This window comes from Canis aureus, chromosome 1 (assembly GCF_053574225.1).
Source record: "Canis aureus isolate CA01 chromosome 1, VMU_Caureus_v.1.0, whole genome shotgun sequence".
In the NCBI taxonomy this organism is placed as follows: domain Eukaryota; kingdom Metazoa; phylum Chordata; class Mammalia; order Carnivora; family Canidae; genus Canis; species Canis aureus.
This window is the reverse complement of record NC_135611.1, coordinates 39516317-39529990: the sequence shown is the minus strand read 5'-3', so window position 1 is coordinate 39529990 and position 13674 is coordinate 39516317. Positions and strand designations below refer to the sequence as shown.

Sequence of the window (13674 nt, the reverse complement as noted above, 5' to 3'; positions counted from 1 at the left end):
ATTGAGTGCTTACTATGTACCAGGAGCTCTGGCAAGCATTTTACAAGAACCAGCCTATGTATTTTAAACAAGCAAATGCAATCTATCAGGAAGATGCTACTCTCCTTATAAAGAAATTATTAATTTGTTTATTAGTTATGAAGAAACTTAAAGGGGATTTAGTGACTTGCCAAAAATTACATACTAGGTAATAGCATGAGTTTGCTAAAACAGGGATCTTTTGACTACATGTGCAATGCTGTCTTAATTAACAGTTACATATATGTCTTACCTCTTCCCTTTCTCCTTATATGTTCATCTCTCTCTAGATTATAAATTCTCAAAAAAATAAATTCTCTGAGGGCAAGGACTATCTCTCATTTTGTGTCTCTGAAGCTTGGGGTATGAGTGGGAGATCAGGATGGAGATTTAAGTGTCTAGAGCAGAATCAAGATTTAAGAAGTGTTGGTGGAATTTAATAAAGATAGTTTTAGCACTGGAAATTATCTCAAGGGAGTACTCTCCCTTAAAAGGTATTGGTAAAAATAGAATGATCCTGGATATGATAGAACCAGCTCAATTTGAAAAGAGCCATGGTTGTAATCTTTATTGATGGGAGAATTAATAGAGAGAACTCTGAATATTCTGCTGTCTGCCCAATCTAGACTGTTTTCTCAGGTTCATGCCCCACATGTAAGTGTAAGATTCCAAGGAGTTTCCATCAGCACATGTGCCCCAATGAGGCTTTGAATGAATGAAAACTTTTCTAAATAGTGAGCTTTGGTTTCTGGGAAGTATGAGAAATTATTTCAATAATGTTGCCAGTAGTTCAGTAAGAATTGAACTAGAGGTCAAGGCTTCCCCAGTCTGTGCCCATTAGCTTAGTGGGCCTCTCAATGTGTGCAGGTATCTGATAACTCACAGAGCAGGAGGCAACAACAGGGATTTTTCTCTCTTATAACTGATTCTTTTAGACTAGGGTTCAAATGAATTTTAATACTTGAAAATTATAAACACTTAAAGATCACATACTGATATTATGATCAACATTGTGATTTCAAGGACTTGCATCAGGTTCTTGGGCTCTTGATGGGAGAGGATGAGGATGTGTGCATGTGAGAGGGATGTGAATTACCATAACCAGAGTATGTAGCCGATCATATTTTCAAGATGTCCACAATGAAGTCTTTCATCCCACATACCCTTCTTACAATTTGATATCTACATGCCTCCCATCAAGAAGTGGGGTTAATGTTCCCTTTGAATTTGAGCAGGCATGGGACTAGAGAGGAAGTGATGTAATTTCTGAGGCAAGATTGTAAAAGAACATAGTTTCAACATGGTCTCTCTTGGGATACTTGCTCTGGGAACCCAGCTGCTATGCTATGAGGAAGCAGAGGCCACCTGCAGCTGTTCTGGCTGAAAGCCCCAGCTAAGTGCTCAGTGGACAGCTACTATCAATTGCCAGGCATATGAGTCCTTTGAGGTGACTCCAGTTCTAGCCACTGACTGCAACTGCATGAGACCCTTAGCTAAACCCAATCAACCCCAGGATCCTAAGAGATAATACTATCTTAGTCATTCAGTCTTGGGATGATGTGTTATACAGCAATAAGTAGCTGGAACAATTAGTTCACTCACTTCCCGTACTGTGTTCACTTTTATAGATTTAACATCTTTTATGGTTTTGTTACACGTAACATATGTATATTACATATACATATTACAAAGGTTTGCTAAACTCTTTAGTTTTCTCCTCAAAAATTTATATATATATATATATATATATATATATATATATATATATATATATATAAAGAGAGAGAGAGAGAATGAATCTGAAAGCACACTTCAGACTGTTCCAAATCCTGCATCATAATTTCTCAAATTTAATTTACAACTTTGCATTTTTGCTGACATTCTTGTTTCTTGTTTTTCGCTGAAATTGGTTTTTAATGATAATCTTACTGCTTGTGGGCATTTAAACTATGAATTCTGAGATTAGCAGTGGAAGTTGAGTTAGAGAGATCTCATCATATTCAGATAGCTGAATAGCCAAGCAAATCACACCATGAACTGTCACCCTTACTGCTGATAAATATCTTTAATCCTACTCAAATATATTCCACTTCCAAGGCTATTCATAATATGGTTTTTCTCCATCATCAATTCTATTCATGCAGGTTGCCACAGCCCCCCAAATTATTCTTCCTTCTTTCAATAAATTATCAGAATATAATTAGTAATATATCAAAGGTGTACTGGACCCAGGTTCCTATCTCCTCTCAATGGAGTGGGTTAAAAAAAATACTTCTAACTTATATGGTAGGAAGACACAGGCAAAGTCATATGTAATGTCAATACAAGTCTTGTGAACTGAATTCAGAGGAAAAGATTTCTCTGTCTCTAAATTGGGTTCAATCACCCAAATGGTAGGGCAAGTGAAAGAGAAGTAGCAATAAGAATGATCTGATGTTGGCATAAAGCTGAGGCTAGTTAATTGAGCCTAAGTTGATGATGCTGGGTCCAGATTGCTATGGCATACAGTACAGCCATAACCTGAAGCCTGGAAAGAATTTTCAAGATTCCAATGATGATTTAACACTGTAAACTAAGTCCTCAGACATTTCCACTGATTCCCTGTCTAATTGCTCTACAGTTAAAATATAATACTCAAATAAAAAGAAAATACACCCACATAAGATCTCAATGGTAGTTAAATCTGGGTATGGCATATGCTGGGCTGCTAGCCCTTGGGGTTATATATGAAATTCAGTTCCTGCTCTGAAGCTCAACATACAGATGTAGTATATTAATTTTCTGGAGTTGCTGTAATGAAGTACCACAGATTCAGTGGCTTAAACACCAGAAATGCATTGTCTCACAGTTCTGGGGGGTCAGAAGTCCATGATCAAGGTGTGACAAAGACTCTTTGCTTGATCAAACTTTAGCCAGGGTTCTCAACCTTCTCGTAGCCTATCTGTGCACTTCCTTGTAAAATGTAATTTTAGCAGGAATCCTGCCAAGCCACTTCATCTCTAGCCTTTATCTCCAACCAGGATCAGGCTCCTATATCCCCAGGTGATGTCTGACCACCCTGCCTGTCTTCAGCAAAAAACTTGTTAGGTAGGTTCAGCCAGAACACCATTCTTACCCTTAATGTTTCCTCTTGTTAACTTTCTTTTCACCACCCCCATTCTACAAGTTGGCTGTAAATTCCCACTTGCTCATACTGTATTTAGTGCTGGGCCCAAACTCTCCAACTGTCAAATCCCATTGCACTGGGCTCCATGCCTATTGTGAAGGTCCTGAATCCTTACCACCTTTACCAAGTGTCACTGAATATATTAGTCTGTTTATTTTTTATTTATTTATTTTTTAAAAGATTTATTTACTGATGAGAGACACAGGGAGAGAGGCAGAGACATAGGCAGAGGGAGAAGAAGACTCCCTGCGGGGAGCCCAATGCAGACTGGATTCTGGGACTCCAGGATCAGGCCCTGAGCCAAAGGTAGATGCTCAACCACTGAGCCACCCAGACTTCCCTATTAGTCTGTTTAATGGGTGTTCATAGAGTTGGTTCCTTCTGAGGGCTATGAAGGAAGGGTGTGTTCCAGGCCTTTCTCCTTGGCTGTCTTCCTGTTCGTGTAGAATTCTCCCTATGTGTCTGTCTCTATGTTCAAATTTCCTCTTTTTATAATGACACCAGTCATATTGGATTGGGGCCCCAGTATAAGGACTTCACTTTAGATTGATTACCTTGTAAAGACCATATACCTAAAAAAGGGCCACATCCACATCCTGAGGTACTGGGGGTTATAACTTCAACATATGAACTTGGGGGGAAGAGAGTAGAGAAAGAAAGTGCGGTGCAAAACAAAACAAAACAAAACAAAACAAAAAAAACAAAAAACAAACAAAAAACAAAAACCAGCACCATGATAGGAGGCCTTATAGTCTTTCTGCAAAGTTAAGGCACACACAATTAAGACAACAATTCAGCTGCATGTAGTACAGATCCAGAGACTTCTAGCATGATAATTATCTTCAGTATCAGGGCTCAAAAGGGATCTCCAGAATTGTACACACTCCTTGCAAGGCTACTCTCTGAGTTTGCCACCAGTGCTCGTGGTATTCTCATACTTTCCATGTGGAGGCCTCTGGACTGATATCACCATGGCAATTGCTCCTGATCATACTTGTCACTATATGAAGCCCACCTCTCCCTTCATCTCCTGTGTACTCACTCCCATCAGGTTGTGGAAAGCTTTCTTCTGCACCTTCTGGAAAACATAATCTGTCATTGGGAAAATACCCATATCCTTGACCTCTTCTCTGAAGAGTCTCTTCACTTTTGCCTGCCTGAAACTTGGTACCACTAAGGAGGTTGTTTCCCCAGCCGCTCTCTCAGCTGGTAGCCATTTTTCTCCTATAGCTCTCTTCTCATTGGATCCAGAAGTGAGGTGCAAGTCTTTTTTTGCTCCATTTAGGTTTTTTTTCTTCTTTTCCCTTATGAATCATATGCATTCATACTATAATCTACCAACAGCTAGGGTAGACTCCATTACTTCTTGAAGTTTTTAGCTCCTGGCTCACTCTCTACAAAACTATTTCTATTATAACTCATGATTTTTATATCCATGTAGGAAATTACTTCCAAACCTTGACCTCTCAGTTTCTTGACCTCCTCTCTCCCAATTATCTTGTTCCTCACTTACCTCAGTAATGTGACTCCCATGGTCATCATACCTAAACCTTACCATTTTCAATGCCTGTGAGGTAATATTTACCCCCAGCATCCCATTCCATCTGATACCACCACCTCATATACTTCATATCCATTCCTCTAGGATCCCTATTCCAATCCTTTGGCCCTGTCAGATCCTATTATTCAATACTCCTTTTCACTGTTCCTCACTGTTTCCTGATGACCTCACCTGCCCTCATGTCCTTAATTCCTTATTCAGCTAAAGTGTGGACAATCATTAGAGTAACTCCCTTACTTATATCGTTCACATCCTCATCCTCTCTCATTTTGATACACCAGCAGGACAAAAGCTAAACCCTTTTAAATTCACTTCTCCACCTATCCCATATCTGTATGAGGATGTTGAAAAACACAGCCCATCTTTAGTGGGTTGACTTCAATTCCATGCTTTTATACCTCTTTTCTGTTCCTTCGTCATCCAACCCCCTGATGACTTCATTCAGCCTCATAGCTCAATATTTCTCGGAAGTCTGGCACTAGGGAACACAATTCCTTTTTGTCATGATATAAAATTCATTTTTTACAAGGTGGGTAAATTATTTAAAAGAGGGAAAAGTATTTCTTTAAAGACAAAATTCTCCGAGAAGTCTTTTACTAGTTACTTCTGCTATTGCAGTTTACAAATTCGTTCATAAAAATTCAGAAACTTTAGGCAACTGAGATTTCACTCCAACTGATGAATCTGAAAGATCCTGCAGTTGATACTCTAATTGGACATCCAGGACAGGATTCTTCATAAACTAAAGAAAAAATAGGTTCTTAAAGACATGTGGCTCATCAATGTCTTTTTAGAAGACATCACCACTTACATTCCTACTCTTCTCTCAGGCAAAATGCTGTTCTGTTTTGGACATACTTAATGGGCCAGTCATGTTACTTAAAATGTACAAATGCGAACTGATGATAATGTCTTCCACTTAGCATCATCTTCTCTGTTTTCAAGCACTGTATGTGAATTTGGGATTTGAGAAAAAGCATTTATATGTCATATATATGTATTTTTCCAGTGTGTGTGTGTGTGTGTGTGTGCATATTTGCTTTTGCTTTTTGAGAGACTAATTTCCAGTTGTAGTTTGACTTAAATTCCTTTTCTTCTCTTGGGAAATTTAATACCTGACTCTAATCTAAACTGCCCATTTGTGCACCAAAGTGACTGAAGTCAAACTGTGGACCCCTTTCTTAATCCCAAAACAACTAATTACCTTCTCATAGATTCTCCTACCCTTATTGGTTTGCTTCATGAATTTCCTGACATAGGATAGTATCTACTTATTTAAATAAGTAATAAGTAAGTTTGGCAGTGCAAACTTCTTTCTGGTACCAGCCTGTGTTGTGATAGACATTGCTGATGAAAGGTATGATTCTCTAGAATTTAATGGAAAAAAAGAATAAAACACATTTTGGTGAATTTTGTTGATATTAAAATAAATGGCTTTTAAATAAAACTTTATAACAATTTTCAAGGTAAATATTGGGGAAAGATAATGGCTTTAATACGGAAAAACATATTTACATTTCCTTAAATTCCCAATTCCCTTCTACAAACAAAAGAAAGTATAAGATCTCTAGTGGTCAAGAAAAGTACTGAGACTGGGTCTACCTGGAGAATACAGGGCTTGTTATCTCAATTTTAATGGTTCCAGTGAATCTGTTGGTTTTTCATCTAAGATGCTCACATTTCTTTCTTAATCATGAGAAAGGTATAAAAATTAAATAGGCAATGCTTGAACAAGTTTGGGATTTATTATTCATAGTCAAATCATTAATATCTTATCTGTCCTTTTCATTTAAAAGACAATTTCATATTTTGGTTAGATTTCTAGATAGTGTATTTATTTTTTCTGCCTCCATTAAACTGATTACATAATTTAAAAAATCCTTAGTGTAATAAATTTCATTAGTAGATACTAACATTAAGAGATGTTAACATTAAACAAACATTATCTGCTTTGTAAAAAATATTCTTACCTTTTTAATGCATTGCTGGATTAAAATTGTTAATATTTACTTAGAACTTTTGCCTCTATTAGCATAAGAGAGATAGGCCAATAATTATTTCCTTCTAATAACCATCCTTTGTAAAGATTTTGGTAACAAGATTATCATAGCTTCATAAAATGGCTGAGGAGTACATATCTTTCAATATATTCATGAATGGTCTGTGTATGATTCAAGTTTTTTATTTCTTAAATGTTTGATAGATTTTCCTCTTGAAACAATGTGGACTAGAATTTTCTTTCTTGGAGACTTAATCTCTTTGTTTTTGATATTTTGCAGCTTCATTATGATCTTTTTAAGTGTGGATTTCTTTGTGTTTATTTATTGTTTTGGATTTTAGGACTTCCTGATTCTGAAGATTAGCATTTTCTCCATTCTTTAAGTTCTCTTTCTCCTGCACTCTAATTATATTTATGTTATTCCTTCTTAAATGATTCTCCATGTTTCTCAACCTGTCCTTTATATTTTCCATCTTCTTGCCTTTCTGTTCTGTTATCTGAAATTTTTCTTTTAATCTACTTTTCAGCTTTCTAATTCTCTCTTCAGCTGTGTCTAATCCTCTGTTGATTTTAGTTTCATTCATTATTTATTTATCTATTTTTTTTTATTTCTGGAAGTTCTATTAGTTCTCTTTCAAACATCTGCTCATTTGTTTATTTATTTATTTAAGTTGGCTCCATGCCCAGGGTAGAGATGTGGGGCTTGAACTCACGACCCTAAGATCTAGACCTGAGCTGACATCAAGAGTCAGATTAACCAACTGTGCCAACCAGGTGCCTCATCCTTGGTTATTCCTTAAAGTCTCCTTCTTCTGGCACACATTTTCACTTCTGTGTTTTATTTCTTTAAACATATTAAACATACATATTTTGTTTCTTGTTTCTGATAATTGCAGTATCTAAAGTCTTGCTTATGAAGTCTTGTTTGCTCTTGTGTTTAGGTTCTCCCCTGTAAGCTCATTACACATTGTCTATGACATTTCTTTGAAGGCTGGATCACAAGTAGATTTCCATATAGGATTTGCATCTGTCTCTATAAAGTTACTGATTGAATCTTCAACCCAGGACACTGTAAAGTACATTTCCAACTTGAAGTTTGTGAATGACTAGTGAGTGTGAATTTGTTTGATAAACTCATCTGATGTCTGGGTTGTTACAGATTTTCAGGGAAAAGGTTTTCCTCCCAGTGCCAATTTTCCTTTCTATTCAGGTAGGCAGTTTTTGTTGCTTCTCCTAAGATACAGATGAATGTTGAAGGGCTAGATTTTTTCTAGTTTGCCTTTACACTTTACACTAGGAAACATTCCTATTAAATTCACCATCCTGGGAGAGATTCTCTTAGCCTGTAACTGAGATCATAAAGTTCAAGATCAACTGGAGCAAACGCCCTCAGGGTAAATGCTGGTTAAGTAATCAGCTCACATCTCTGGTTCCTACTTTGAGTAGTTTTTGATGCTGTGAATTTTTAACATTTCTACTATCTCATATAAGCATTTAAAGTGTTTTAAAAATTCCATTATTTTCAGTTATTCTTAGATACAGTGTCTATTCAGAGTTTATAGTCTACAGTGTTGCCAAAAACAAAACTTGGAGTCCTTTTAAAGACTGGAAAAACCACATCTAGGCTTGATGTTTTTTGTTTAGCTGAGTTGACATATTAAAATAATCACAAGTTTCAGAAACAGTAAAGCATATATTTGCTGCTAATGCCATTCTGTGGCTTGGGTCTTAATTATATAAGAATATCAATTTTCTTTTGTATAAGAATAGGAAATAATGCTTATTTGATGTTTTTAGTTCTTCAGATTTTTAATGAATAAGCTTCATAACTTGTTTCCAAAAGCCTAAACCAAACATAAAAACTAATTAAAGGAGAAAATGCTAGAAATGCTAGAATGGCCTGCAGATTTTTAAAATCTTTTTCCTGGGCAGCCTGGGTGGTCAGTGGTTTAGTGCTGCCTTCAGCCAGGGTGTGATCCTGGAGACCCGGGATCCAGTCCCACGTCGGGCTCCTTGCATGGAGCCTGCTTCTCCCTCTGCCTGTGTCTCTGCCTCTCTCTCTCTCTCTGTTTCTCATGAATAAATAAATAAAATTAAAAATAAAATATTTTTCCTTTCTTGGTACATAAAAAAAATCAAGAGTTTACTGTGCTTGAAATTTGTAAGTTCTCACAAACATTACTTTTCTACATGTTGACATAAGAATAAAATAACTGAGGAGAAACAGTCATCTCTTAAGGGATCATAGGTCCAGCAAGGAAAAGGGAAATAAAACTTACAGTCTAACATTTAAAAGGCTCAGGTTTCATATAAAGGACCCGAGTCTTTGGAGAGTTTTTCACTGAGACAATGCATGTCTCAAGTGGAGGCTTTGGTGTGAAAGATCACAAGACATCATTTCTTCAGTTTAATAATCCATTTAATACCATCTTTCAATCCCATTTCATGCTCAGTAAAGCAAGAATAAGTGAACTTTTTGCTGACATTGGTTTTGTTGAAGAGCTTTTGTTTATAAAGCAGTGGTGACATGATCTTATCATAGTCCATCATTATTGGGTTGCTTCTGTCCCCCATCCAAGTAATGCTTTCCTGTGATGTGTGCAATTTTTTTCATAGTATTGACTCCTGTCTTATGTTAAAGTGGTTTGACAATACTTGCTCCCTTTTAGAAAAGAGACACATTCCAACTATCTGCCTCAAAAATCTATTTAAGTGTTCACCTTCACTCAACTATCTCTGGATTTTGAGGAGAAAATATGATGAATTTGCTTGAAAATGAACAAAGGCAAAGGAAACTCTGGATTGTTGAACAAACTTTAGGGGGCTGCACAGTGGGCATTTGATGACTTTATGCTAAAACTAAATTCTTCCATGAGCTGCGCTTACCTATGAAACACAAATTGGCAATTAAGTTAATGAGAAAAAGAGTCAGGGGGAGTTGATCAAAGAAACCAGCCCTTAGCATTATGTCTACTTAAGATCTGTGAATGTTATGTACTATATATCTCTATTTTTCCTGTTTGAGATTTTTAATAGTAATCAGAGAATGATATGAATCTAGGTTAAAAGATGTTTACATGGGGTATATTTTAATGGACTGACTCAACATTTGCAAAGAAAATACATTATTATGGTTTTCATAAAAGTTGTATACTATAGCAATTTTATCTTATATTTCTATAGTACTTCATGGGCTGCTTTCACACAGTCAGTAATATTACTCTTTCTTTTTCAGATGAAAGAATGGAAATTTAGAGACCAAATGAATGACCTCATCAAAGTCCCACAGTGCAGTGTTAGCAAAGCCACATCTAAAACCCAAGTCTTGGGCACCTGGGTGGTTCAGTGGTTGAGCATCTGCCTTTGGCTCAGGTCGTGATCCTGGGGTCCTGGGATTGAGTCCTGCATCGGGCTCCTTGTGCAGAGCCTGCTTTTCCTTCTGCCTATGTCTCTGCCTCTCTCTGTGTCTCTCATGAATGGATAAATAAATAAATAAATCTTAAAAACAAAACAAAACCCAAGTCTTCCAACTGATTCTGTCATATCAGCTATGCCCCTTGGGATCCCAGGAATTCCCTGATGTCCCTCTGGTTATCCTCCCACTATCATACCTGAAAGGGCAGACAAAAATCCCGCAAACTGACAGTTGATCTAGTCACTCACCACAAATCTTTTTTTTTTATTATTTTTTAAAATTTAAATTCAATTAACCAATATATAGTTAGGTTAGTTTAGTTTCAGGTGTAGTGTTCAATAATTTATCAGTTGCATATAACACCCAGTGCTTATCAGATCATGCTCACCACAAATCTAATCTCTCGTTTTGAGATTCTTTCTACCATATCACAAAATAAACATTAATTTCCAAGCATAGCAATGGTTTATTATGGATTAATTAAAATTTGGCAATGGATAAACACACCACTAAATAACTAAAGAGAAAGTTTAGAAAAACATTTATAGATAATAACTCCCAGAAGAGTTCCACACCATGAAGAAACACATATAAAATATCCACTATGTGTGGAACATACTCCTGATAAAAGTTCTTTCCCAGAAGGGCGTGAAATGAGGTGGAAAGACAGGGTGTGGATCTAAGATAATATCTGATTCCAGCCAATGTCATCATAAAGGTAGACTGGGGGATGCAAAAAGTCTTCATGGCTCTGATGTGTACAGAAATGTTTGGAGAATAGATAAAAACTTACACATAAAGTAGGGAACTGCATTTTAGGGAAGAGAGCTAGAAACCAAAGTCAATGACTGGAGCCAGCCCCCATACTGCCATGAGAAACAGGAGTCCTTGGGTGAGTCCCTAGTCCTCTCTGAGCTTTGGCATTCTCTGTAAATGTGGGATAACGACTTATACCACAAAGAGGTTTATAAGAGTAAATTAGGTTGAGTGTGTAGGTACTCTGTAGGTCGTAAACCAATACATAAGGTAAGACAGTGTGAAGGACAGGTTGTCACATATGGCTGTAAAACTTGGTTGTGGATTTTGTCCTGATGGTACCAACCACCCAAATAGTAAATCCACCTTCCTAAACTTTACAGACACCCACCCTTCTCCTCCCCAACTCCCACTCTATGGCTGTTCTTTGACTTGATGCACCAATTCCTAAAGTCATGGGGCAAATGCCAAATGTGGCACTTGGGAAATGGCGAAGTATGGCTTGTGCCTCATTATAGCATTAATGAGTATTTTGTACACTTTAGGTAATCAACAGTAAACCACTGGAAGAGCTGTGTTTGTGTGATAGCTACCATTCACAGTTGAGGTGCTAGCTTTGATTTCTAAATATAACAAAGAATATTTTCATTAAATTTTTTTTTCAGGGAAGCACATAATTATTTCTTTCCCTTTCCTGGCTCTTTGTTTCCTTTTTTGAATTCCTGTTACTGGGCATCACACCCCATAAAATTATCATGTCAATCACGATCAGCTTCAATTTGCTTAGATATGTCTGCCTCAATCATAGGCAAGAGAATGATAAAGGATGGACTTCTATACAATGCAGCTCTTCTCATCTCCATTGGTAATACTGTCACAGCAAGCCTAGGTGAGTTTTCAAGTTATCTGTGAGGTCAACCAGAAATCAAAAGGCACTAAAAACAGAGTCAGTTTGCAGTTGACTAGGGGGTCAGTAGAAAAGAAAATAAGATATTTCCTGCATCTAAGAGCTCAGAGTCATATGCCAGGTATTAACCACACTCCCACATAATTAATGTTGTGCTTGTGTTTTGACAGACAGCTTGATACAAATTAGAAACCACCTTAAATCCTATTCAAGATTCTTTTTTTAAATGTCAGCATTACATTTGATACAGCTTAACATGAGAGCGTGTGTATAAGGTGCAGAGACAGCCTGCAAAGAAGCCCCAGCAGGTATTAACAACTATGTAAAACAGTTTGGATTTGGGGGGTACTATACGACTCTATCTCTGCTCCAACTTCTGTCAGTAACTGGGATTGAGACAGAGAAGAGAGCTGATCAAATGTGCAAATGAAACAAAAATGGGCAGGATAATGAAGAAGCATGCCAGAATTACAATTAACAGGAAAAAAATCCAGTATTTCGAGTAGATTTATAGTAAGTCATAGGTAAGAACTGAAGATCCTATAATGAAGAACTGAAGGCTTCAGTTTCACCAGGGGTGATATGGTTGCATTGAATAAAAAGACATACATTTAATCTGTGTTCATAGAAAGAAATGTTGAAAGACACTTTTTGCATCTAGTAAGAGTCCGTCCTTCCTCAAAGGCTGCACATTAGAGTCACCGAGGAAGATTTAGAATAAATTCAGGCTCCCTGGGCTTTCCACAGCTTGTCCACCTTCTTTTTCTAGACCTCTTGCAGCTACCTCTTCTAGTATGTGATGTGATTGCTATATTCTTCTAGTTCTAAAACCTTTTATTCTATCCTATGATATTTTTGTATTTCTGAGTCAGTATCCTCAAAAATTAACTTCTACATTTTGCTGAGATTACCTCCATTCTGTCAAGAGCTGGTAAGGCTTGGCTTTATCTAGTATTGGCACTGCTGCAAAACACAAATGTTCTTGGCATCATTCCTCACAACTGCCTCCCTAAGTAGTTTGTCTCATATTTCATGATTTGGTTGAAAACCCAATATGGTTAGGAAAAAGATGTGCATAAGTGAAGCATAATTATATTGATTCATGTTCAGCTGATAAAGATTTATTTGTCCTCAAGGTATAATAATGGCCGAGATTTGCCCATGATCAATAACTTTTGAACCAATAAATCTTGATATCAGCAACAAAAGCCAATATCTACTTAAACTTTTTTCAAAGTGTTGTTATAATATGCTGATGGCATGAAACATGTGGGCACATAAAACAGAGTCTCTTGAGCTTTATGTTGACACTATATTTGTATTCTCTAATAGTTAATATTCTAGATTCCAGTGACTTTGGAGCAACCTGCTGATCAAGGGGAAGTTAATAATGAGGACTGATAGTTAATAGTTTTTAGAAGAGCAAATAAGATTAGTGTATGTGGAAACACTTTGTCGAAACACAAACCACTGTAGAAATGTGAGGTATAACAGAGTTTGCCTATGGATTTTATGCTTTGCCCAACACACAAAATAAAAATGATTTTTTTCTTTTGTTAAGAGGGTATGGATAGAAGCAAGATACAAGAAAAAAAATGAGGCAAAAGGGACAGTGACCACACTGTCTTGGGTACCTAGAATTTGCCAGGAGCTGAGGGGATTATATGATGTGTATTGTTATATTTCATTCAAATAATTCTAGTAGGTGTAAGCCAAAACTCAAACACAACTCAAATTCCTACAGAACTGAGGCTTAGGCTAAGGAACAATACAGTTCATACAGTTTTAAGTAGCAGAGCTGGAATTTAAATCCATGTCTGTTTCAATCCAAAGATCATGGTCTTTCCAGGTT

The 13674-nt window shown here is 36.8% G+C and overlaps 1 protein-coding gene across 4 annotated transcripts in view; it reads right to left on the bottom strand.

Annotated features, from left to right (window-relative positions):
- The window catches only part of LOC144313251 (uncharacterized), a 270639-nt gene that overhangs the window by 44008 nt on the left and 212957 nt on the right, over positions 1 to 13674 (bottom strand). The window lies entirely within an intron of this gene.